Source organism: Myxine glutinosa, chromosome 7, assembly GCF_964187855.1.
Source record: "Myxine glutinosa chromosome 7, kmMyxGlut1.1, whole genome shotgun sequence".
Classification (NCBI taxonomy): Eukaryota; Metazoa; Chordata; class Myxini; order Myxiniformes; family Myxinidae; genus Myxine; species Myxine glutinosa.
In genome coordinates, this window is record NC_136267.1 from 107,282,139 (window position 1) to 107,307,138 (window position 25,000).

Consider the following 25,000-nt stretch of genomic DNA (forward strand, 5'->3'; position numbering starts at 1 on the left):
GAAGAGGAAGAAGTTCAAGGAGTGGCAGAAGGCGAAGGGTACGGGGGCAGAAAAGGCAGAACATGAAAGTTATAAGGCAGCCAAAAAGGCTGAAAAGAAAGAGGTAGCAAAGGTGCAGGAGGCAAGTCGGAAAGTGTTCGGAGAACGCTAGGATTCGGAAGAGGGTCAGAGAGCAGTATTCAGGATTGCAAAGCAGATAGCGAAAGAGAGGTGCGATGTGATGGGGGTGAGTTGCTTGAAGGATGAAGTGGGACAAATCGTTGTGGACCCAGATGGAATTAAAGGAAGATGGAAGAGATATAACATGGAAATGCTGTTGAATGCAGAGAATGAATGGGATGGCAACATCGAGAGTAACCCAGTTTTAGGACCGGCAGAGAAGATAACTGAGAAGGAAGTTGAGGAAGCGATAAAAGCAATGAAGAGTAGAAAAGCAGGAGGGCCGACGGGAGTTGTGGGAGATATGTTGAAGGCAGCAGGAAGTTGGGGTGTGAAGAGAATGACAGAGATCTGTAATCTGGTGGTGAAAGAAGGCTGCATTCCAATGGATTGGGAACTGAGTACCCTCGTCCCTCTAAACAAGGTGAAAGGTGACCCTCTGGACTGTGGCTCGTATCGAGCGATAAAGTTATTGGAGCATGGAATGAAGGGATTGGAAAGGTTGTTGGAGAGGAGGATAAGGAAGAAAGTGAAGACCGAAGAAATGCAGTTTTGATTTATGCCAAGAAGAGGAATGACAGACGTGCTTTTTATTGTACGGCAGTTGCAGGAGAAGTACATGGAGAAGAGGAAGAAGTTGTTTCTTGGGTTTGTTGATCTGGATAAAGCATTCGATGGGGTTCCACACGGAGTAGTGACATGTGTATTGAGGAAGTTAAAGTGGAGGAATGGTTGATCAGAGTAGTGTTGGCAATGGACGAGAGAGCACGCACAGCTGTAAGGACAAAGGACAGGAACAGTGGTGAGTTTGAGGTGAAGGTGGGAGTGCATCAGGGGTCAATACTAAGTCCACTACTATTTGTAGCTGTGATGGAGGTGCTGGCTCGGAATGTAAAGGAGGGTTTACGGTGGGAGTTGTTGTATGCAGATGATCTGGTGTTGATTGCGGAAAGAATGGATGGACTGAAGGAGAAGATGAACAAGTGGAAGGAATGTAGGGAGACAAAAGGTCTGAAGGTGAATATCGGAAAAACAAAGGTGATGGTGAGTGGTAATAGTACTGCAGCATAGCGAACCAATTGTTCAACTTTTCATAAAAGCACCAAAACTGGTACACATGTTGACTAATGTATTCTGAACAATTCTGGATATGGAGCCACTCGAGATTGTGCCTTGGTCAGCTTTGGCGGCCATTTTTCAAAATGGCCGCCATTCTACTTTAACAACATGGGATATCTGTCATTGTTATTCGCTTTGCAGGTTTCTTAGAGGTGATAAATACTCCATGTCATGTGCAATTACAAATAAAAACAATACACATGTCATTTGTGTTGATTTAATATAGTTCCAACCATTGTATTGGGGGAAAAAATGGTCATTTTAATGGGAAAATCCATTTTCGCACACAGCATCGGTGACAGGTTCAGAAGTATTTTGTTGTGGTGGTGGTAGTGGTGGAAGTGGTGTTGTAATTGGTAATAGTGGTGTAGTAGTAGTAGTATTAGTGTGGTAACAAGGTGTTTTGTGTCTTTGCAGAATATTGAGTGATAATCATGACCATGTCAAAGAAGGAGCTAGCGCATTCTTGCATGGACCGTGCGTCTGTTGGCCCGTCCAACACAAACTGGGAACTGTGTGCCATATGCCAGGAGGATACAGCAGAGTCCCTTGTTTGCCCAGCAATTTCAAAACGCCCAAACACAGGGAGTGGGTACAAGACACTGGCCGGGAATCTGATGCAGTTTGGAGAGCTGGGCTTACTACCCAGAACGCTGCAGTTTGCTAGACTTGATGAAGGAGAGGGCATCGAGGCCACATTGGTTGCCCACAAAGCTGTCTATCATAAACGATGCATGCTTCGTTTTAATACTACAAAGTTGCAAAGAGCACAGAAGAGGCCAGCAGGAGGCAGCTCATCTGGTGAAGGCAATGCCGTGCCAGGAAAGCGCACCAGGTCACGCAGTGCAGAATCAAGTACCTCTAGTCAACCCTCATGCTTCTTCTGCAGACTGTCTGGTGTGGACTTACATGAAGCCACCACCTTCAAGATTGATCAGCGTGTGCGGCAGTGTGCAACACAAATTGGAGACCACGAACTGCTGGCACGGCTCAGCATGGGTGATATGCGGGCTCTTGATGCCAAGTATCATTCCAAGTGTTTAATGTCTACAATCGCGCAAAGGCCTCTGTCAATGCTGAAGACAAAACTGGACATGAAAGTGTGGTCTCCGGAATTGTGCTGGCAGAACTTGCCCTTTACATTGAAGATACGCACCTGGAAGAGGACACATCTCCTGTATTCAGACTTGCCGACCTAACTAACATGCGTGGATGAACTCTGGATTGCCTTTGGGACGAGCAAGAACTACCGCTACATCCCTGCCCATGAAATAGCTGCCTCCCTCGGCCCACAGAAGGCACGTGCCCTCCCTGTCTTCCACGCCATGACCGGATGTGACACGGTATCAGCATTCGTGGGGCATGGGAAGAAATCTGCCTGGGCCACATGGAACTCGTTTCCAGAACTGACAGATTCCCTGCTCACCCTGACCACCACGCCAGTCAACATCCAGGATGACACAATGCACTGCATTGAAAGGTTTGTGGTGCTCCTCTATGACCGCACCAGTCCATATACGGACGTCAACGAGGCCAGAAAGAAACTCTTTGCCAAGAGGAACTCCGTCCAGCACATCCCACCTACCTACGATGCTTTGGAACAGCATGTGAAGAGATCAGTCTTCCAGGGTGGCTATGTCTGGGGGCAGGTCTTGGTCCCTCAACTCGTGCTTCCATCACCAACAAGCTGGGGCTGGTGGGAAACAGAGGATGGGTCCGACGAACCGCTCTGGACCACACTCCCTGAGGCTTCAAAAAGCTGCTTCGAGCTGGTGTCGTGTGGCTGCAAAAAAGGCTGTAGAAACTGCTGCAAATGCAAGAAGGCTAATCTGCAATGCACTGGACTGTGTGCTTGTGAAGGAGAATGCCAGTAGACACAGACCGTAGCCGCTTCAAAGTCAAGTAAGTGTGCAATAATTTGACTACATTTTCTGAGTTTGTCATTATCACGATTATCAGTTCCCTTTTAAAAAGAGTAAAGTATGTAATCTATAATGCAATTTTTGTTGACTCCAAACCCATTGAATGTGATGAATATCATTTGACTCATGTTCTCCAATAATGGGTACTTTTCAGCGAAAAGTTTCAGGAAAGCAACCATTTACAAATCAAATAATGGCTATTTTATCGAAAATACTGGCTCATAATATTTGAATACGCCTTTTTCATGGTCAGTTTACTGAATTTTACACGTTCCTTATATCTACCACCAATACAATAAGAAAATAAGAGTATATAGCCCATTTCGCTAAAGTAGAATTGGCGGCCATTTTGGAAAATGGCCGCCGTAGCTGTCCAAGGCACAATCTCGGGTGGCTCCATATCTAGAATTGTTCGGAATACATTATTCTACATGTGTGCCGATTTTGGTGCTTTTATGCAAATTTGAACAATTGATCTGAAATATCAGACTACGCTGCAGGACTATAAAGCATGTGGTGAGGTGGAAAGAACTGGGAAGTGGCCGTGTGCTGTGTGCAGGAAGGGTGTCGGAGTGAATTCCATTCAATGTACAATGTGCGCTGAGTGGGTTCATCAAAAAGGTCATTAACCAGTGTGGCAGCTACATTCAAATGTAAGGTGTGCATAGAGGGAGCTGCAGATGGAGGAAATATTGAGTTGGATCTTGGAGACGGCATGAAGCTGGAAGGTGTGAAAACATTTTGCTACCTTGGAGACATGCTGAATGGAGAAGGTGGATCAGACTCGGCAACGGTTGCTCGAGTGAGATGTGCATGGAAGAAGTTTTGGGAACTGAGTGGCGTGCTGACGAGGAGGGGAGTGTCGTTGAAGCTGAAGGGAAAGGTGTATGCTGCATGTGTGAGAAGTGTTATGATTTATGGGAGCGAGACATGGGTAATGAACGTAGAGCAGCAACGAAGGCTGGAAAGGGTGGAAATGCGAAAGGTTCGGTGGATGTGCGGAGTATCATTGAGAGAGAGGAAGACAAATGATGAATTGCGAAAGATGATGGGAATAGAGCCTGTGATGGATGCTGTGAAGAGAAACAGGTTGAGATGGTTTGGTCATGTGTTGAGGAAGGATGAAAGTGACTTGTTAAGAAGAGTGATGGAAATTAATGTGGAAGGAAGTAGAGGACGGGGAAGACCGAGAAAGACTTGGCTAAAGGTGGTGGAAGAAGAAATGCGGGCAAGGGGGTTAACAAGGGGAGATGCAGAAAATAGGGCAAAATGGAGAAGATTGTCATGGGGCCCGCAAGGCCAACCCCCGCTCTAGCAGGGAAAATGGCCTTAAAATGTCTGTTGTTGTTGTTGGTTGACCTGAGGCCTATGTTGACCTTTTGGCCTACGTTGATCTAAAAAATGGTTGGAGGTTGAATTCAGATCGCTGCTATGAAAATCCTATTCAAATTTCAAGTCAATCGGATGAAAATTGAGGATTTTAGAGATTTGAAAAAAGGGGTTGACCTTTTGGCCTATGTTGACCTTGTGACCTATGATGACCTCAAAAATATTTGTTGGTTGAATTCAGTTAACTGATCTGAAAATCCTATTCAAATTTCAAGTCAATCGGATGAAAATCGAGGATTTTAAAGATTTGAAAAAAGTGGTTGACCTTTTGGCCTATGTTGAGCTTGTGACCTATGTTGACCTCAAAAATAGTTGGTTGAATTCAGTTAACTGACATGAAAATCCTATTCAAATTTCAAGTCAATCGGATGAAAATTGAGGATTTTAGAAATTTGAGAAGGTTGTTCACCTTTTGGCCTATGTTGACCTTTTGGCCTATGTTGATGTCCAAATTAGTTGGTGGCTGAATTCAGTTAGCTGATATGTAAATGATATTCAACTTTCAAGTTAATCGGATGAAAATTGTGGATTTTAGAAATTTGAAAAAAATTGGTTGACCTTTGGCCTTTGTTGACCTTTTGACCTCAAAAATATATAGGATTTTGTCGGACCACAAACTCTACCGTTTGGTGTAGTTTTGTGAAGATCGTTTTAAAATTATGGCCTGTAGGCAAGTATAAGTGAACGGACAGACAAACAAACACACAAACACACACACGAACCGTAGTGATCAACATACTGGTCAAAAAAATATTTTTTGCCAAGTAACAAACAGACAGACAGGGTGAAAACATAACCTCCATCCACCTTTGGTGGCGGTGTTAAAACGTATGCTCTGCAGAAGTAATAGGGAGAGAAAAAAGCCTATCGTTTTTCATCTCATGGCCAAATGTACTGTCACCGATGACATCACTTGCCACATGTTAGTTCAGCAATGCAAGGCAAAAAAATACAAAAATGCAATGGAAAACAAACTCAATATCTCAAAATAACATCCCAGGTGCATGTTGAAGAAAGTGCTCTGAGCACTCCATCATTGGTGTCTGGTTGCAGACCTTCAAAAATCTACAAAGAGAATAAAATAACGCCAGCAACACCAGCAAATCTTGTTCTCAAACTTTCTTTGCTCAACTTAGCCCGGGTCTGCGACTGCATGTCTTCTGTTCATACTTCTGTTCTGTTCATACTTCTGTTCATCACTATAATGCAGGTACAATGACAACTGATGACACCTTTTGACTTGCCATGGGAGACACTTTCAACTATATCTATACTGGATCGTACATAGTTTCACTCAATAGTAACCAACGATACAAAGTCCAGAAAATACGAAGAAAAATGTTCAAAACCATTTGAAACAAGTCACGAGAGCAACGAGACAACTTCGAGGAGGGATCTGCCGTGATGCAACTTCTACGCACACACCAAGTGGTTATCAAATGGCCTAAAATGTTGCATAGAACGTGGTTTTTCTCCAGTGGCCACATCCACTTTTGACCAAAGCGCTCCCTTGGGCAAACCTGTCGCATTGAGAGCACCTGACCTTGCGTGCAGCTGGTTCAGAATTACGCGACACTTTCTTACAGCGGACAGGAGGGCAAATGGAATGTTGAAAACACAGCTTAAGTATCCCTGTAGTTTAAGCATCGTTTCTGTTTTTAGCAGAGGAACTCCCACCGTCGTCTCCATATGCTTCACTGCCTTGTAACCAGATTGTTAACGCAGTTTGAAAAAGTCCCCTTCAATAATATGGACCCAATGGTTTTCTAAACGGCGGCAGATTTTCTGCTGCCATACCCTGCTGTCCTTTAGTGTTTCCGCAAGGATATCGCGGTCTATCTAAGTGTGTTCAACTCGAAGACATTTACAATCTATATCAAGAACCAATTAAATAAATATAATATTAAAATTACTTCACATTAAGGAAAACATGTTGCCTGCTCAACCCCACCAATGCTCCCCCAAAAAATCCATCAAATTACAGGCTGGAATAATTTCAGACATCTATTCCTTTATTCTTCTTTTCAAGTCTTTCTTGCTGCTGCTTTCTGCATGCATCCTACAGTTAGTCATGAAATGAATCTCTGGTTCGTGTATCACGACTATCCTTGCCCTTAATTACCAGTTCCTTAAACATCGCCTGAGCAGAGCTCATTGATTCAGCGAAATCGCAATCTAACTGTCAGGCGAAAATGGATCGATTGGGCTCGCCGAGAGCACACGCTGGTAGAATCTTTGCATCTAAAGGCTCACGGCACGCCTGGATCAGGGTCCATACTTATCCGGTTCTATCACAAATACCGCTTTACCATTTGTCTCATTTGGCCGAGTGTTTCTTCTCCTTTGTGAAATATAATTACACCCTTTTCGATCGAAATCCAGAGAAAACATCTGGTAATAAGAAACACTCTGTTTAGACTGACGTAGTGACAAGGACAGGTCTGCTATGTCCCAAATCCATCTTGTCGATTTTACAGGCAGTTTCAACCTCACACTCTACAAAAAGGCTGCCTGGAGCAACTCAGAGAAATTCATAATGGAAGCTTTTGGCCAACCTAGTACTTGAATGCACCTTGTTCAAAATTTCCATCATTGGAAAGGGCATGTCAGTACTCACATCTTCTAACTTTCATGCTTTCATGTACAGGACAGAGGTTTCTCAATTTCAAGTGAATTTTCCCAGTTATTGTTACAGGTGATAAGCAAAGGTTCCACGTGAAAAAAAACACATCACGTCAAGTATTATTATACATACACATATATACAGACTTGGCATTTAATATGGAATATTTTTTTTGTGGGGGTGAACTTACTTTTCAAGATGACTTAGAACCAAAAGTTCATTGGAATTATGTTGAAATTATTCTAGATTTTGTTAATGTGACCTTTAAAAGAAACAAAAACCACATTTGACATTTCAAAGCAAATAAATTGATCCTTGAAAGTGATGTAAACTGATATCGAACTCAATTCACGGACAGTACTGTGTTAAACTTCTGTACGTTTTCCAGAAGCATCTCTTTATTTTGCACATTAGCCAAAAAAAATTTCAACAAAAACAAAAGCTAAATTATGACTGCGATTACGGACAGTAAAATTACAGTTCAGTACTTTGTGTAACCCCCACGAGCATTCAGGAGAGCACGTACACGTCGAGGCATGCTGTTCACGAGATTTGCCAAGGTTTGGACAGGAATCGCTTGCCATGCAGTGACAATAGTCTGCTGCAATTCACGCACAGAGGTAGGCTGCTGGTCCAAGTTGTCGATTTGACGCGTTAATTCTGCCCACAAGTTCTCTATCGGATTCATATCCGGGTACATGGCAGGCCACTCCATATGCTCTCCACCACGGTCAGCAAGAAAGTGTTGGATCATGCGAGCACGATGAGGCCGTGCATTGTCATCTTGGAAGACAAAGTTTCCTCGAAAGGCTGTACGAGCAAATGGAAGCAATGTTTCTTCCAGAATGACCCTGTACCTGAACTGGTTCAGGTTTCCATTCAGAACAACCAAGTCAGTTTTGCCCCCTGCATGAAAAGCAGCCCAAACGGTCACCCCACCACCTCGGACTCTTGGCACTATACAATCTTCGTTGTGGGCTTTATGCACTTGGCTGCGCACTCGGACGCGGCCATCTTGATGATAGACCAGAAATATAGACTCGTCACTGAAGGTCACGTGATTCCAGTGTCCTGGCTGCCATTGACGGTGCTCTCTGGCCCACTGCAATCGGCGCTGGCTGTGTTGTCTGGTCAGGCGTGGCTTTCTCAGGGGACACCTGGCACGATAGCCTGCTTGAACCAGTCGATGGTTGACTAGCCTTCTGGATAGAGGCACATTTGTCAGTTGCTGCCACTCAGCCCTAAGCCGATTAGCTGACTTGGTACAGCCATTGCAGACTAACCGGTGCAGCTGGCGATCATCTCTCCTTGTGGTTCTGCGTGGACATCCTGGCCTCGGTATTGGAGTAGGGACACCCCTCTGAGCATTTCGTTTCAGGATCTTTGACACCTGACCTTGAGTGATGCCATACTGCCGAGCAATAGCACGCTGTTTCATGCCAGAATTTCGTAAAGCCACCACTCCATGACAAACCGCATTTTCAAGTTGACGGACCATCTCCAGAGGAAGCGGCAATAACTTTTGTAGACGTGCAGCAGTTGTTTTCCACTAATACAGAACGCAACAACCCTTATATACCCGATTGTGAAACCAATCGTCAAATGTACCTGTCCTTACATTTTGTCACGCCACCTGTGATATAATCCTGTTATTGACTTCTTCCTGCGAAAGACAATCAGTGACATGGTTCTTTCAACAAAGACATCACCGAAAGGTAAAAGAAACTCACCAGATTGAAATACTGAGTTCAGAAAGTAAACCCAAGTCAAGAAAAAAAAAATATTCCATATTAAATGCCAAGTCTGTATATATATATATATATATATATATATATATATATATACAGTGGAACCTTGACTTACGAGTGCCCCAACTTACGAGTTTTTCGAGATACGAGCCGTCGCTCCGGCAGTTTATTGCTTTGAGATGCGAGGCGAGATCCGAGTTACGAGCTTTCGCCACCCGGTCACGTGGTTATCTTGCCGTTCAAGTACAGTACGTATCTCTGTCGTATAGCGCTGCGTTTTTGTTTTCGCATTTTGGTTATTTCGAGTTTACGCCGCCAGGTAGGTTCTGGTCACGTGGTTATCTTGCCGTTCAAGTACAGTACGTATCTCTGTCGTATAGCGCTGCGTTTTTGTTTTCGCATTTTGGTTATTTCGAGTTTACGCCGCCAGGTAGGTTCTGGTCACGTGGTTATCTTGCCGTTCAAGTACAGTACGTATCTCTGTCGTATAGCGCTGCATTTTAGTTTTCGCATTTTGGTTATTTCGGAAAATTTCATGTTCATGTCGAACATTTCATGTTCATGTTCATGTTTTCATGTTCATGCCATGCCAGGCCACAACTTGTTCAGAGTGCCGGCGATAGCTCGCCTTCTCTTTGTGGAAAACACGGTGAGATCCTTAACATCCAACAACTAATGGGACGCAAACGGGGCGCCCAGTTTAGCGGTACACACATTGATGAATCACCCTGCCTGTGATTCACCCATGACAGGTTATAGCTGGGTCGGGATTCAAACCCAGGCTGGACAGTTTAGACTTTAGAGTCAAGTGTGCGTACCTCCAGTCCAGGCCATCCTGCCAACTTGTATGCTGCATACAGGTGAAATATAAAGCGCGAGATATTTTTTATATACTGTATATTTTTTAAAAAATTGGTGTGGTTTTTGGCAGGCTGGAACGGATTAATAGCATTTCAATGCATTTCAATGGGGAAATTTGATTTGAGATACGAGCAATTTGAGTTACGAGCTCGGTCACGGAACGAATTAAACTCGTAAGTCAAGGTTCCACTGTATATATATATATATATATATATATATATATATATATATATATATACATATTGTTACGGAACCCAACATCGGCCTATGGTTCCCCTTTGAGGGGGGATTAGTCCCCTCGATTATTGCTGACCGACGTGGTCCCTGAAGCTGCACCGCGGCCTCCGGAAAGGCCGGTGCACAGCCCCGTTCGTACCACGGATAAGATGTTACTTGATTGCCGAGCGGTGTTTAGCAACCGCAGCACGAACTGTTACCAAGACTAACCCGATCCTGAACGTTGGCCGAATCGCGCCACATACACTCAATATTGAAACCACGAAAGCGACCGAACGAGAATGAAGAAGAAGAAGAAGTACGGAGGAATAACAGGATTTATTAATTATTTACACAAGCCAAAGCAAAAAGAGCAGTCAAGGTTATATACAGAAAATGGAAGGAGCAGGAGACACAGTGAAATCATTAGCTTACCTATACAAGCTTAATGAATAAACCCCAGGACAACGTGGAAGATGGACGAACATTCACACTTACACGGGAAATGCAGGCAGGAATGAATGGCTTGGAGATGGATGGCTTTGAGAGGCAAGGAAGATTCAGCGGGGCCTGGGCACGGTCGGGCCAGAAGGCACCGCCGTCAAGAGGCCGAGCCGCGGCCGTGCGAACTCCCGCGGTCCCAAACTGCACGGGCGAAGTTCCTTTCTCCGCACTGCTACCTCGCGCGCTCCTTGCGTTGCCTCGGTCCGTTTCTCCTGCAGCGCGGCACGTATCACGGCGGCTTGGTCACACCTGCACATCTCCAGCACACCTCTTGGACTCAGAACTCATCTCTCCTCTCAGCTCATCTGCCGTGGGGAGCGTCCCGCTGCAGGTTATATAGGCCCCGCCCTTCATCCTTTGCGAACCTCCCCCAAGTGTTCTCTCTCCGCCCTCTCAAGCCAAACCCCTCGTTCTGGGTTGGTTGAGCGGGGCCGACTCACTCCTCCCCTCTATGACGAGGTGGAGACCCGCCTTTCTTCTTCGTGGTTACCTCGTGCGTAATGGAGTCAAATGCAGCAAACCTGGCAAACCTGGGACTTGGAAGATGCCATGGGGCGTCGGAGGGACCTACTCTTATTTAATTCGGTGCAATGAAGAGTCAAACTATTGGGAAACACATCCTTAACCTACATAGAATAAGGGACTAACTATTTAAAAGGATATATGGTGTCCTGTGTGTAGGTTTATGGAATTAACAAAGAGGACGAGCTTCGACCTTTCTTTACTTACGGAGGGTGCCATTTACACACAACAAAACCATAATTCTCACATTCTTTACATTTTCTCAAATTCGTTACAATATATATATATATATATATATTTATATATATATATGTATATATATATATATATATATATATATATATATTGTTGCGAATATGGAATTTGGCCTCCATATCCGCTTGTAAATATTCCCCTATTTTCTCCAATACTCCCCAACTTTCCCCGATCCCCCCATTCCCTAGTCCCATTGCATGTAAATAACAATCAGTAGAGCCGACCTTCCCCTTATTCCCCCATTAAATGTCGTGCCCAGGTCCACCGCACCACACGTAGACAACTTTCGGACATCTTCCTAGTTATTCTTATTCTATGTCAGTTAAGGCCTCGTCTCCATTAATTATGACTCTTCGTTGCACCAGAATGTGATTATATGGCATCAGTAGTGAGTTTAGGACCTTTCCCATACCTCCTTCCATCTTCTTCCCCAACAATTACAACAACAACAGAGGAGATGGCGGCGGAGCGGGGGAGGATGCGTCCTCACACCGGCTCGATTAGCGCCATAGACCATGCGCTCCACGGGGTTACCACGAAGGGGCTCCTTGTCAGCTCCTCGTCAAGGGCGGAGCCTGGTAAACCCCCCGCACGCACCCAATGAGAAGCAACGTGCCGATTCCACGAGGCGGAGCTAACGAGCCGAGGGCGTGTCACTCCCCGCCGGATATACGCGGCCCCGCGCCGGATGTGACGTCAGATGCGCACCCAGCTTGGAGAAGGAAAGCCACCTGCGAGCGCTGAGTCAGATGCGCCCCCAGCTTGAGCAGACAAGACGCCATCCGAGCGCTGCGACCTCCCCGCATCTCTGGACCGGACCGAGTCGATTCTGACCTTTGAGCCCAGGTGCACCTGGAGCCATCGCTACCCGCCTGTCCTTTCCATCAATCCCCGTGTGAGTCAGCTTTGTCCCGTTTATCTGTCGTCTGTTGGGAATAATATAAGATTGTGTCTAAGTGCTTGTCTTTCTATGCTGTCCCTCTTGTAGTTGTAATCTAACCTTCCGCCTTAATATAACCTCCTCCGGAGGTCTTGAGAACTGAACCCCTGGTGTCGTATTGTGTTATTGTAATCCAGCCGGGTGTCTTCTTTTTCTTATTGAGCCAGCGTGGCGCGGCTTCGTCAACGTTCGAGTACAATCGGGTAATTTGTGCGGACACGACGGCCATTCCGCTCGGCCCACCTTAACATCAAAGTCGTGTCTGTAAGAATTGGTGTCGAGGAGTGAGATTCGGACCCGGGACTAAATTAGTTAGGCCCAAATTTTGGGAGGGAAAATCGAGCCGGAGCGCGTACGGCGCTCGACCAAATCGATCCGGAGCGCGGTCCCGCGGTTACTGCGCTCGACGAAATTATAACAGCAAAATTTGGATTGGTGTTACGAAACTCGAATTTTGAAAGTCGCGCTATGGCGGATCAAGACGGCTGGGGTCCGGTAGGGGAGAGTGAAGCAGGGTCGGTCCAGGACCAAATTGAGGGACATGAGGAGAGCGAAGCAGTGAGGGCGGCAGGTTCGCAAAATAGCGCCGTCACGCACGAAGTAGCGGGCGCGCAAAATGGCGCGCTCGCTCACGTGGTTGAAGGGTCCCAAAATAGCGGCGCCGCGGAGGGCGAGCCTGCGGTGGCGGCTGGGGACGCTGGGCAAACCGGGTTTGACCTCAGATTATTCTTGACCCAACTGAATGCAAAAATGGATAGGATGGAGGGCCAAATGAGGGTTGATAGTGGGCGATTAGAGGGCCAAATGAGGGGTACCGGTGAGGGGTTAGACAATAATTTTAAGGGATTAGAAAAGAAATTTGAGGAGTTAGACAACGGGATAAAAGAAGTAAAGAATGGGTTAACGGGGGTAGAAAACAGAATGGCCGCTCAAGAGAATCAGATAGAGGGAGTGAAACATGGGTTAACGGGGGTAGAAAACAGAATGGCCGCTCAAGAGAATCAAATAGAGGGAGTGAAAAATGGGTTAGAGGGGTTAGAAAACAGTATGGAAGGCAAATTGAGGGACATGAGGGACCAAGCGGAAAGGGAAGTTAAACAAATGGGGCAGCAGATAGAGGGGGTCAGAATGGGGGTAGAAACCAAACTGGATGCTCACAGGGAGGAAATGGAGCAGATGAGGGTGGCATCTGGACAGGAGATGCAAGTGATGGGAGAGCAGATCAGAAGAGGAGTGAGTGAGGAGGTCGGAGGAGTGCGCGAGGAGGTGAGGCACTGTAAGGAGCACATGGAGAAGGAGGTGAGAAAGGGGACTGTAAAGTTACAGGGGGGCATAGAGGTCCTGACGCAGGAGGTGGAGCAGCTAACAGAGGGACAAAAAGAACTAACGGACCAGGTAAAGAGGAACACTGCGGTATTAGGAGGTTTAAAAGCGACACAAAACGACATAAAAAACGACTTGATAGCGACGAAGAGGGAATGTCAGATGGTACGTGAGGGACTGACAACGAGGTTGGACGAGGTGATAGAGGTAATGGAGACGAAGGACCGGCAGGTGAGGACGCACCTGGAAACGGTCAAGGTAGCCTTGGAGGACGAGCTTGAGGAGACGTACCGGGGAATAAAAGAGGTGAAGCACAAATTAGAAGAAGTGGAAGAGGGGATGAGCGAAATTAAGAAGCGACGGAGAGGGGATAAGAAAGAGATAAAGGAGGAAGTAAAAGAATTGGTCCAAAGTCTGTGTTTGGATCGTGATGATGTGCTCATTAACCGGATGAGGGATTCGCAGGTGATGGAGGAGAAGCGAAGAGGAAGAGGACCCGGTGTAAGTGGTGACCAATATGGTCGTGCGTATGATGCGCCAGGGGATTTAAGAAGCTTGGGGGTCGAGATAGACCCGGGTGTTCGTGAGAGGCCGTTGGTGAAGTGTGCGACAGGTCTGGTGTGCGAAAAAGGAGGTGTGCAAGAAAGTCCGACTCTGGGGTGTGTGAGGAAAAAGCGCGCGCCGAGGAGTGAGTGTGCTGGCGAGAGTGAGTCGGTCGTAGCGCGTGTGCGAGGGAGCACATGGAAGCGTGGTGTGGTGAGTGTTACAGAGGGTGTGACGGGAGAGTGTGCGCGAGAAAGGTGTGTGACGGACAGGTGCATGAGGAAAGAGTGCGCTGTCAGAAGTAAGGAAGAGTGTCCACCTGTGGTGAGTGTTACAGAGGGTGTAACGGGAGAGTGTGCGCGAGAAAGGTGTGTGACGGACAGGTGCACGAGGAAAGAGTGCGCTGTCAAGAGTAAGGGTGAGTGCGTTGTCAAGAGTGGAGGTGAAAGTAGTGAGAGTGACATGGAGCGTGAGTTAGTTGTGACAGGTGAGCGAGGATGTACACCTGGGATGGAAGGATGCACACCTGGAATGGTAGAGCGTGAGTGGGAATGCACGCTGGAGTTGGTGGTGAGGCACGTGGTTGGGTGTGCGAATGAGAGCACACCTGTGATTGTCACAGAGGAGGTGACTGAGGAGGGGGCGCGAAGAGGTGTATTGGTGAGGTGTGCGAGCGACGAATGTGTGCCAAAGTGTTCGGTGGTCAGGTGTGTGACCAAGGCTGTGAGTGGAATGAGTGTGCCTGGGTGTGTAAGGAACGGTACGAGGAGCATGGAAACGGCTGGATGTGTGAGCAAGGAACGGGCTGCGGGGTGTAAGCGTCCAGGTGAAGCATCGACGTTACACGGGTTAGAGGTTAGAGCGACTTTTAGCCGAAGCAGGCCCTCGGTGCGTGCCGGGCCTCGCTTTGAACGGCCGCGTCCAGGCTCCACTAGGCGGAGCTGGCAGCCCGATAGAAAGGGTCGTCATGGCGACCACGTTTTGTTGAGACGTGCCGGCAGGTCGAGATCGGGACATTGGATGGCTCCACGCCGAGGTGATGCATGGGATCTCGGCCCGGGTAAGCCCCCGTCCCTGCACCGAGTGCCGGACGCATCCAGCCGCAGGCACAAAACAACCAGCATCCATTGCTTGGCTTTACGAAGCCGGGCTTTGGACAGGGATTGGCGCACCGAGAGGTATTAGTGAGTAGACTGGGAGATGAGGTTAGTGTTTTGGACCCAAAATTAGAGAAAAACAAAATTTGATGATTGGCAAGGGATTGGCAGTAGTGAATGGCAGATGATGGGCAGTGATTGGCAAATTTTTGATTTGTTGAAATTTGATGTGCAAAATTGGTAGTGAGAGACCCCCGATGTGGTGGGATGGCAAATCCACCATCCCTCACAGGTGGGGGGCAAAGGAGCAATAGCTTATGGGGTGTATGGCAGTGAAAACTAGCCCGGGTGGGTTAGGATATTGTGTGTAGGGATCTAGAGAAGATGACCTTAGGTAACGTTAAGGTTAGTTAGTGACTGATACCTGTAGTGGGGACGCAGGTAGATTAGTGTGGATTATAATGACGAGGGAGCGCAATAGTTAAAGGGACGACTGGGAAGCGCAAGTTTCAGAAGGGAGTAGTTAGCTGAGATGATGCCGTGTTTGTGAGAATTGAACAGGTGTGATTGCACAGGTGTGCAACTGGACAGGTGTGTGGAGCAGTGTATGAGTAGTGAGTGTGTGGATCAGCGCGAATGCGCTTGGGGAGAGAAGGGTGCAGGTGGCACCAGGTGTGAGAGCACAGGTGTGCAGGTACAGGTGTGTGGAGAGAGTTGGAGTGAGTGGTACGGAGTGGTGTGCATGGTGCGAAGGTGTGGATGGGGGAAGAGTGGACCCCTTTCACGAGTACCCGGGGCGGGTAGTGTAAGTGTTAGGTAGAGGGTACAGGTAAATTGTGGTTGGATATTGGCATTTGTGGTGCGGTTGCAGAATGGTGTTGTGAATGGGTGCATTAGTGTTGTGGAAATGGCGGGGCGTGTAGCCTGTTAGTGTGTGTAGTTGGTTGGGCACTCCACCACTGTGAGGATGTCGGCCAGGTGAGGCCGCAGGTGGGCTCTGGGAGCCGGTAGAGTTGTGGATGGGGCCCGAGGATCCGGAGGATGGACCCGGGTAGCCCAGTGCCAGAGAGGGCACCGAGTGGGGAGAGTGCCAGAGGGCCTTCCCCAGGTAGTTAGGTTAGGGTAAGGAGCAGGTAAGCTCGGAGGCAACTGCAGTGGTGGAGGTGTGCAGGTGGGTAGACCCACTGGGAGAGGTACACGCCACAGCCCAGAAATTGTACGAGGGCACCGGGAGATGAATCGGGGGAGTGAGACCCCAAATTGAAGAGCACCACAGTTTGGCCAATGGGAATTGGTTTTTAGAACCCATAGTGTAAGAGGGCCAATGGTTTGGCCGGAGGAAGACCCCGGGTAGTGTAAAGTTGTTAAAGTCATTTAGGAAATAGTTAGGATTGAAGAACCTGTCGCACCATACGCAGCCACTTACCTGTGATGATGATGACTCCACACCTGTGTTTTCTTTGTTTTGTTGCAGGAGATGAATCGCTGTGTGGATTTGTGAGACGCATCACGACGTGGATGAGACATTGGAGTGATTCCATCTCTCCCTCCCTAGGAGGGACTGATGATGAATTGGTGATGGCAAATTATGATGTTGAGTTGGAGATGGCAAATTTTGATGAGAGTTGAAAATGGCAAATTTGATTGGTTAGGAGGGAGAGAAGACGAATTTGGTATATGGGAGGAACGGGGAAGACAGTAGGGATGTTTGTTGATTTGTAAAGTAGATGTTTATGGGTAGTGTTGTGTTGTGTGGATACAGTAAGGGGTAAGGGAGGGGCCATGTAGGTTACCTGGTGTGGGGGGGCGTACGATAGGAACGTACCTGTCTCACCTGGTTCCCATGTGCCCCCAGTGTGCATCACCTTACATTGCGTGCACTTTTGCGCCCTTACCACCTTACTCACTTGTCTGCTTCTTTTGTCTCCCACCTCCGAGGATCTGGCTTTGGGGTAGAGAGAGAGGAGAGAGAGGTGCTGGCTGCGCAGTTGTGGGCCTGCACTTTCGCTGTTTGCTGCCGGGATCGATACACCATATGGACCGCAATGTTTGTGGCCACCCACAATGGACCGCAGTTCGTTTGCGGCCAAGCACCACCCGGGGATGGACCTATGGGTCAACGTGGCACCTATGCCATAAAGGTGAACCACTGTTAATTAACACCAAGTGCACCACAAGAAGAGCAAGAGACACCTGCAGGGTTAGGGGTTGTCGAATTTATTTTTATTCCAATGAACAATGGTGACTGCACCGATTGGTGGTGGGGTGGTGCTGTTGATGCTCGGGAAGGGTGCTCTGCACGTTATTAAAGGCCGTCGGCCACAGAGCACTCGTGGGTTGGTGTATCGATGTTGGCAAGCGCGCTCTCTCTCTATGCATAACATCTGCATGTGTTCCTCCAAAAACAGGTCCTGGATCGTAGTGTAAATAGCAGCGTAGTCTTGTAAATAATGCTCCCTACCGGCTGTATGTTTAGTTTGAGAATTCTTTCCGGATTCGGTTATCCTGTGGGTGTGTTTCTGTGAGGAGAAGGGTGCAACGTCGCAGGGGGACATATTTACTCATTTGTGAATATCTGTAAAACTGTCGCACTCAGGGTAGAGTTAATAGTAGAGGGAACTACATTGCGTGCCACACTAAAGTAGGTAAAAATTTATCGGGTCGGGACGCCCCGAGGGTAGAGAAGGGTGCAATGTTGCGAATATGGAATTTGGCCTCCATATCCGCTTGTAAATATTCCCCTATTTTCTCCAATACTCCCCAACTTTCCCCGATCCCCCCATTCCCTAGTCCCATTGCATGTAAATAACAATCAGTAGAGCCGACCTTCCCCTTATTCCCCCATTAAATGTCGTGCCCAGGTCCACCGCACCACACGTAGACAACTTTCGGACATCTTCCTAGTTATTCTTATTCTATGTCAGTTAAGGCCTCGTCTCCATTAATTATGACTCTTCGTTGCACCAGAATGTGATTATATGGCATCAGTAGTGAGTTTAGGACCTTTCCCATACCTCCTTCCATCTTCTTCCCCAACAATTACAACAACAACAGAGGAGATGGCGGCGGAGCGGGGGAGGATGCGTCCTCACACCGGCTCGATTAGCGCCATAGACCATGCGCTCCACGGGGTTACCACGAAGGGGCTCCTTGTCAGCTCCTCGTCAAGGGCGGAGCCTGGTGAACCCCCCGCACGCACCCAATGAGAAGCAACGTGCCGATTCCACGAGGCGGAGCTAACGAGCCGAGGGCGTGTCACTCCCCGCCGGATATACGCGGCCCCGCGCCGGATGTGACGTCAGATGCGCACCCAGCTTGGAGAAGGAAAGCCACCTGCGAGCGCTGAGTCAGATGCGCCCCCAGCTTGAGCAGACAAGACGCCATCCGAGCGCTGCGACCTCCCCGCATCTCTGGACCGGACCGAGTCGATTCTGACCTTTGAGCCCAGGTGCACCTGGAGCCATCGCTACCCGCCTGTCCTTTCCATCAATCCCCGTGTGAGTCAGCTTTGTCCCGTTTATCTGTCGTCTGTTGGGAATAATATAAGATTGTGTCTAAGTGCTTGTCTTTCTATGCTGTCCCTCTTGTAGTTGTAATCTAACCTTCCGCCTTAATATAACCTCCTCCGGAGGTCTTGAGAACTGAACCCCTGGTGTCGTATTGTGTTATTGTAATCCAGCCGGGTGTCTTCTTTTTCTTATTGAGCCAGCGTGGCGCGGCTTCGTCAACGTTCGAGTACAATCGGGTAATTTGTGCGGACACGACGGCCATTCCGCTCGGCCCACCTTAACATCAAAGTCGTGTCTGTAACAATATATATATATATATATATATATTTACCTATATACATATATATATATTTACCGATATACATATATATATTGTTGTGGATATGAGAATGTTTTGTTATTTTATTGTTGTGGTAAAACGTTGTTGTAAAAGGTTGTTGTAAAAGGTTGTTGTAAAATATCACCCCTCCTCCCTCCGTTTGTGGTTGTATAAAGGTCAAAGGGCGTTCCCGTAGTTAGTCCATAAAACATACATGCAGGACACGATATATCTTTTTTGACAGTTATATCCTTATTATGTGTATTAGTGTAAGGCTGTGTCTTCCATTAATTGAAATACTCCATTGCACCAGTGAAAGAGAATAGATTCCCTTTCCTTCCCATCCCCAAAACCTCCATTTCCATATTACATCCCCTCTCGTCACTGCTGAGCCCTCGATTCCCAATCACCTCCCCTCCAATAACCGCCATTGACCATGTGCTTTGAGTCGGAGAAGAAAGGCGTGTCTCCACCTCGTCAGAGGGGAGGAGGGGCGCGCCCACCCGTCGTCATCCAGGGCGGAGCCCGAGGGTCGCGCGACCAACCAGGGCCGAGGTGAGCACCCCGATGGGCGTGTCCAAAACGCCGGGGGCGTAATCGCTGGAGGCGCTATAAAAGGCGAAAAACGGAAGTGGTCACGAGGAGTTGGTCAGGGATGCACGAGGAGTTGGTCAGGGATGCACAAGGAGTTGGTCTGAGTTGGTCTGAGTCGGTTGCGTTGGTAAGGAGTCGGTGGTCAGTTGGTTGCGGTGCGGAGTCGGTGGTGAGGAGTGAGAGAAACAAGAAAGAGTTGAGGGTTTGGACCAGACAAGTCCTGGGAACGCAGCGGACGGAGGCCGCAGCAGCAAGAGCACCCAACAGCCAAAGGGGGCCTGAACGGCGGTTTGGAGCAGGGCCGAAGAGGAACGGCGGCTGCTAAACGCGCCGGTGGTGCTGCGGGACCCCCTTGGACCTCCCTCTCCCTCCAACCATCCACCTCCTGCCTTTCCACCCTTCTTGTATACGTGAGTTTGTTTTGTTTGTTCTGTCCCTGGGTATTTAATTAAGCCTGTAGGTAAGCTAAAATTTGCACTGTGTCACCTGCGTCTTATGTGTTGTAAATAAACTTGATTGTTCCTTTTTGCTTGTGTAAATAGTCAATAAATTCAGTCGTATTTCCAAACCTTTCTTGGCCTTCGTTTTCCTCTTTACATTGCGTCGTTTTTGTCTTTTCCCTCATTGAGCAGCTGTGGTGCGATACGGCCAAAGTCCTGGGTGAATCGGGTGAGCCAGGGATCCTGTTAGGTCGCGGCAATACCAAACCGCTCGGTAACTAACATCTTAATCCGCGATCTGTAACAATTGGTGTCAGGAGTGGGATTCGAGGCCCGAACCAAATTTTTAAAACGAATAGAAAAAAAAAAAAAAAAATTTGGTCAAAATTACGAGCTGCCGAAATTTGTTTTGTTTAAAGCAAAACCCGAATTTTGAAATCGCGCCATGGCTGGGCAAGGCGACGGGATGCCGGTGGGAGAGCTAGAAGAGGGGTTAGGAGTAACCCAGGATCAAATGGAGGGGAGCAATGAGGAGGCGGTTGAGGGAGTATCAGATGCACAAAATGGCGCGCTCGCGCACGTGGTTGAAGAGTCCCAAAATAGCGGCGCCGCGGAGGGCGAGCCCGCGGTGGCGGCTGGGGACGCTGGGCAAACCGGGTTTGACCTCAGATTATTCTTGACCCAACTGAATGCAAAAATGGATAGTATGGGGGGCCAAATGGGGGCAATGAGGGACGAAGCGAGGGGTACCAATGCCCAAATTGGGGAGTTAGACAAGAAATTTGGGAAGTTAGACAATAATTTTGAGGGGTTAGACAACGGGATAAAAGAGGTGAAAAATGGGTTAATGGGGTTAGAAAATAGGATGGAGGACAAATTGCGGGAGATAGGGGAACAATCTGCCAGGGAAATCAAACGAATGGGAAACCAGATAGAGGAGGTGCAAATCGGGTTAGAAAGTAAACTGGATGCTCAGAGGGATGAATTGGGACAGATGAGGGTGGCATCTACAAAAGAGATGGGGGAGATGAAAGAGGAGATACGACGAGGTGTGGGTGAGGAGGTCTCGGGGCTACGCGAGGAGGTAAAGCGAGGTGAAAAGCGTTTGGAGAAAGAGGTGAGGAATAATACGGCGAGGTTACAAGGGGGAATAGAAGATCTGACGGAGGAGGTGGAACAGCTGACAGAGGGACAAACGAAGTTAGTGGAGCAGGTTCAAAGGAACACTGCAGTACTCGGAGGGTTAAAGGCGACACAAAAAGAAATTAAAAATGACTTGATAGCGACACAGAGGCAATGTCAGATGGTACGTGAGGAACTGACAATGAGGGTGGACGAGGTGACAGAGATAATGGAGACAAAGGACCGGCAGGTGAGGATGCACATAGAGACGGTCACGGTAGCCTTAGAGGACGAACTTGAGGAGACGCACCGAGAAATAAAAGAGGTTAAACAAAAATTAGAGGAAGTGGAAGAAGAGGTGAGTGAAATTAAGAAGGGACGAACAGAAACTAAAAGAGAAATCCAGGAGGAGGTGATGGAATATGTGCAAGGTCGGTGCTCAACTCATGATGTGATGCTCACTAACCGAATAAAGAGTTTGCAGGTGGCAAAGGAGGTGCGGAGACGATGTACGGAGGTGAGTGGCAATGTATATGATGTGAGGAAAGCTTCAGTCGGCTTGGGGACTGGTTTGGATACGGGTGTTCGTGAAAGGCCGTTGGTGAAGTGTGCGACAGGTCTGGTGTGCGAAAAAAGAGGTGTGCGAGAATGTCCGACCATGGGGTGTGTGAGGAAAAAGTGCACGCCGAGGAGTGAGTGTGCCGTCAGGAGTGAGTCGGTCGTAGCGCGTGTGCGAGGGGATACATGGAAGCGCGGTGTGGTGAGTGTTACGGAGGAAGTAACGAAAAAGTGTGCGCGAGAGGATGCGCGAGAAAGGTGTGTAATGGACGGGTGCATGGGGGAAGCGCATGCTGTCAAGAGTAAGGGAGAATGTACACCTGTGGTGAGTGTTACAGAGGATGTAACAAGAAAGTGTACGCCTGTGGTGAGTGTTACAGAAGATGTAACGGGAGAGTGTGCGCGAGAAAGGTGTGTAACGGACGGGTGCATGAGGAAAGAGTGTGCCGTTGAGAGTAAGGGTGAGTGCGCGGTCAAGAATGGAGGTGAGAGTAGTGAGAGTGAAACGGAGCGTGAGTTGGTTATGACAGGTGAGCGAGGATGTACACCTGGAATGGAAGGATGCACACCGGGAATGGTAGAGCGTGTGTGGGAAGGCACATTTGAGTTGGTAGTGAGGCACGTGGTTGGGTGTGCGAATGAGAGCACACCTGTGATTGTCACAGAGGAAGTGACCGAGGAGGGGGCGCGAAGAGGTGTGTTGGTGAGGTGTGCGACCAACGAATGTGTGCCAAAGTGTTCGGTGGTCAGGTGTGTGACCAAGGCTGGGAGTGGAATGAGTGTACCGAGGTGTGTAAGGAAAGGTACGAGGAGCATGGAGACGGCTGGATGTGTGAGCAAGGAACGGGCTGCGGGGTGTAAGCATCCAGGTGAAGCGTCGACGGTAACCAGGCTAGAGGTTAGAACGACTTATAGCCGAATCAGGCCCTCGGTGCGCGTCGGGCAGCTTAGCGTGCCGCGAGGATCAGCGGGGATCCGAACCACGGCGGTTTCGAAAGAACCGCCGTACGCGATCCACGCTGTGCCTCGCTTGGAACGGCCGCGGCCGGGCTCCACTAGGCGGAGCGGGCAGCTGGATAGGAAGGGTCGTTATGGCGACCACGTTTTGTTGAGACGTGCCGGCAGGTCGAGATCGGGACATTGGATGGCTCCACGCCGAGGTGGTGCGTGGGATCTCGGCCCGGGTAAGCCCCCGCCCCTGCCCCGAATGTGGGACGCATCCAGCCGCAGGCACAAAAGAAGCCGCGTTCATTGCTCGGCTGTACGAAGCCGGGCTGTAGACGTGAATTGGCGCACCAAGAGGATGTAATAAGTAGACGGGTGATGATAGTGGTTTGGCCCCGAAATTAGAAAAAAAAGCAAAATTTGATGATGGTATGGGTAGAATTGGCAGTAAATGAAAAATTTTTGAATTGGTTGGAATTTGGACGAGCAAAAATTTATAGTGAGAGACCCCCGATGTGGGGGGATGGCAAATCCACCATCCCTCACAGACGTGGGGGCAAATGCGCAATAGTTTATGGGGTGGCTATGACAACCGAGCCAGGGAGGGCTTGGATAATTGTAGGGATCTAGCGAAGATGACATTAGGTAACGTTAAGGTTAGTTAGTGACAAGGATACCTGTAGTGGGGACGCAGGTAGTTTAGTGTGGATGATAATGACGTGGGAGCGCAATAGTTTAAAGGGACGACTGGGAAGCGCAAGTTTCAGAGGGGAGTAGTTAGCTGAGATGATGCCGTGTGTGAGAGAATGGAACAGGTGTGATTGCACAGGTGTGCAACTGAACAGGTGTGTGGAGCAGTGTATGAGGGAGTAGTGGTGATTGCGTGTTGTGTTGACCAAATGGTCCAGGAAGAAAGGAGGGTGCAGGTGGCACCAGGTGTGAGGGCACAGGTGTGCAACAGCAGGTATGGAGAATGGTAGTGTGGAATAAATGGAGTATTGGAATGGATGGTCGTGGAGTGAGTATGGTGGAAATTGTGGAGTGGAGTGGATGGTGCGAAGGTGTGAATGGGGGAAGAGTGGACCCCCATCACGGATACCTGGGGCGGGTAGTGTAAGTGTTAGGTAGAGGGTACAGGTAAATTGTGGTTGGATATTGGCATCTGTGGTGCGGGTGAAAGAATGGTCTTTGGATGGGTGCATTAGTGTTGTGGAAATGGCTGGGCGTGTAGCCTGTTAGTGTGTGTAGTTGGTTTGGGCACTCCACCACTGTGAGGATGTCGGCCAGGTGAGGCCGCAGGTGGGCTCTGGGAGCCGGTAGTTGTGGATGGGGCCCGAGGATCCGGAGGACGGACCCGGGTAGCCCAGTGCCAGAGGGCACCAAGGGGTGACAGAGCCAGGAGAGGGCCTTCCCCAGTTAGTTAGGTTAGGGTGAGGAGCTAGGTAAGCTCGGGTGGCAACTGCAGTGGTGGAGGTGTGCAGGTGGGTAGACCTGCTGGGAGAGTTACACGTCGCAGCCCAGAAATTGTGCGAGGGCACCGGGAGATGAATCGGGGGAGTGAGACCCCAAATTGAGAAGCACCACAGTTTGGTCAATGGGAATTGGTTTTTAGAACCCATAGTGTAAGTTGGCCAATGGATTGGCAGGGAAAGACCCCGGGTAGTGTAAAGTGTGTTAAAATCATTTAGAGGATAGTTAGGATGAAGGATCTCCTCGCACCATCTGCATCCACTCACCTGAGGTGACAGGTACTCCGCACCATGCCATGTCTTATTATTTTTACTGTGCAAATGTTTGGATTGTGAGACGCATCATGACGTGGGTGTGACATTGTGCGTAATTCCATCTCTCCCTCCTTATGAGGATTGATGATGAATTGGTGATGGCAAATTTTGAAGTAGAGGGATTGTGGAGACGAATTTGGTATAGGGGAAATATGGGGAAGACGTGACAGTAGTGACGAATTTGTAAATGTGTAGATTTTTGTACATATGGGGTAAGGGCAAGGGTAGGGTAGGTGACAGGGGGGTGACGTACGGTAGGGACGAGCTTTCTCACTTCGCCCTCCGTACGCATTTCGCCTTGCATTGCCTTATTGATGTGTACCCTTGTGACCTTACCCCTCGCTCAATTGTCTTTCCCCTTTTGTCTCCCACATGACCTGTGCGCCGTTGGGCGCCGAGGGGAGCGTGCGTGGGTCGGCCATTGTGCGCCCGAAATTCCCAGAACCAGCTGTCTGCATCGATGCACCACATTATGGACCACATGCCTGTGGCGGAGCACCACTTATGG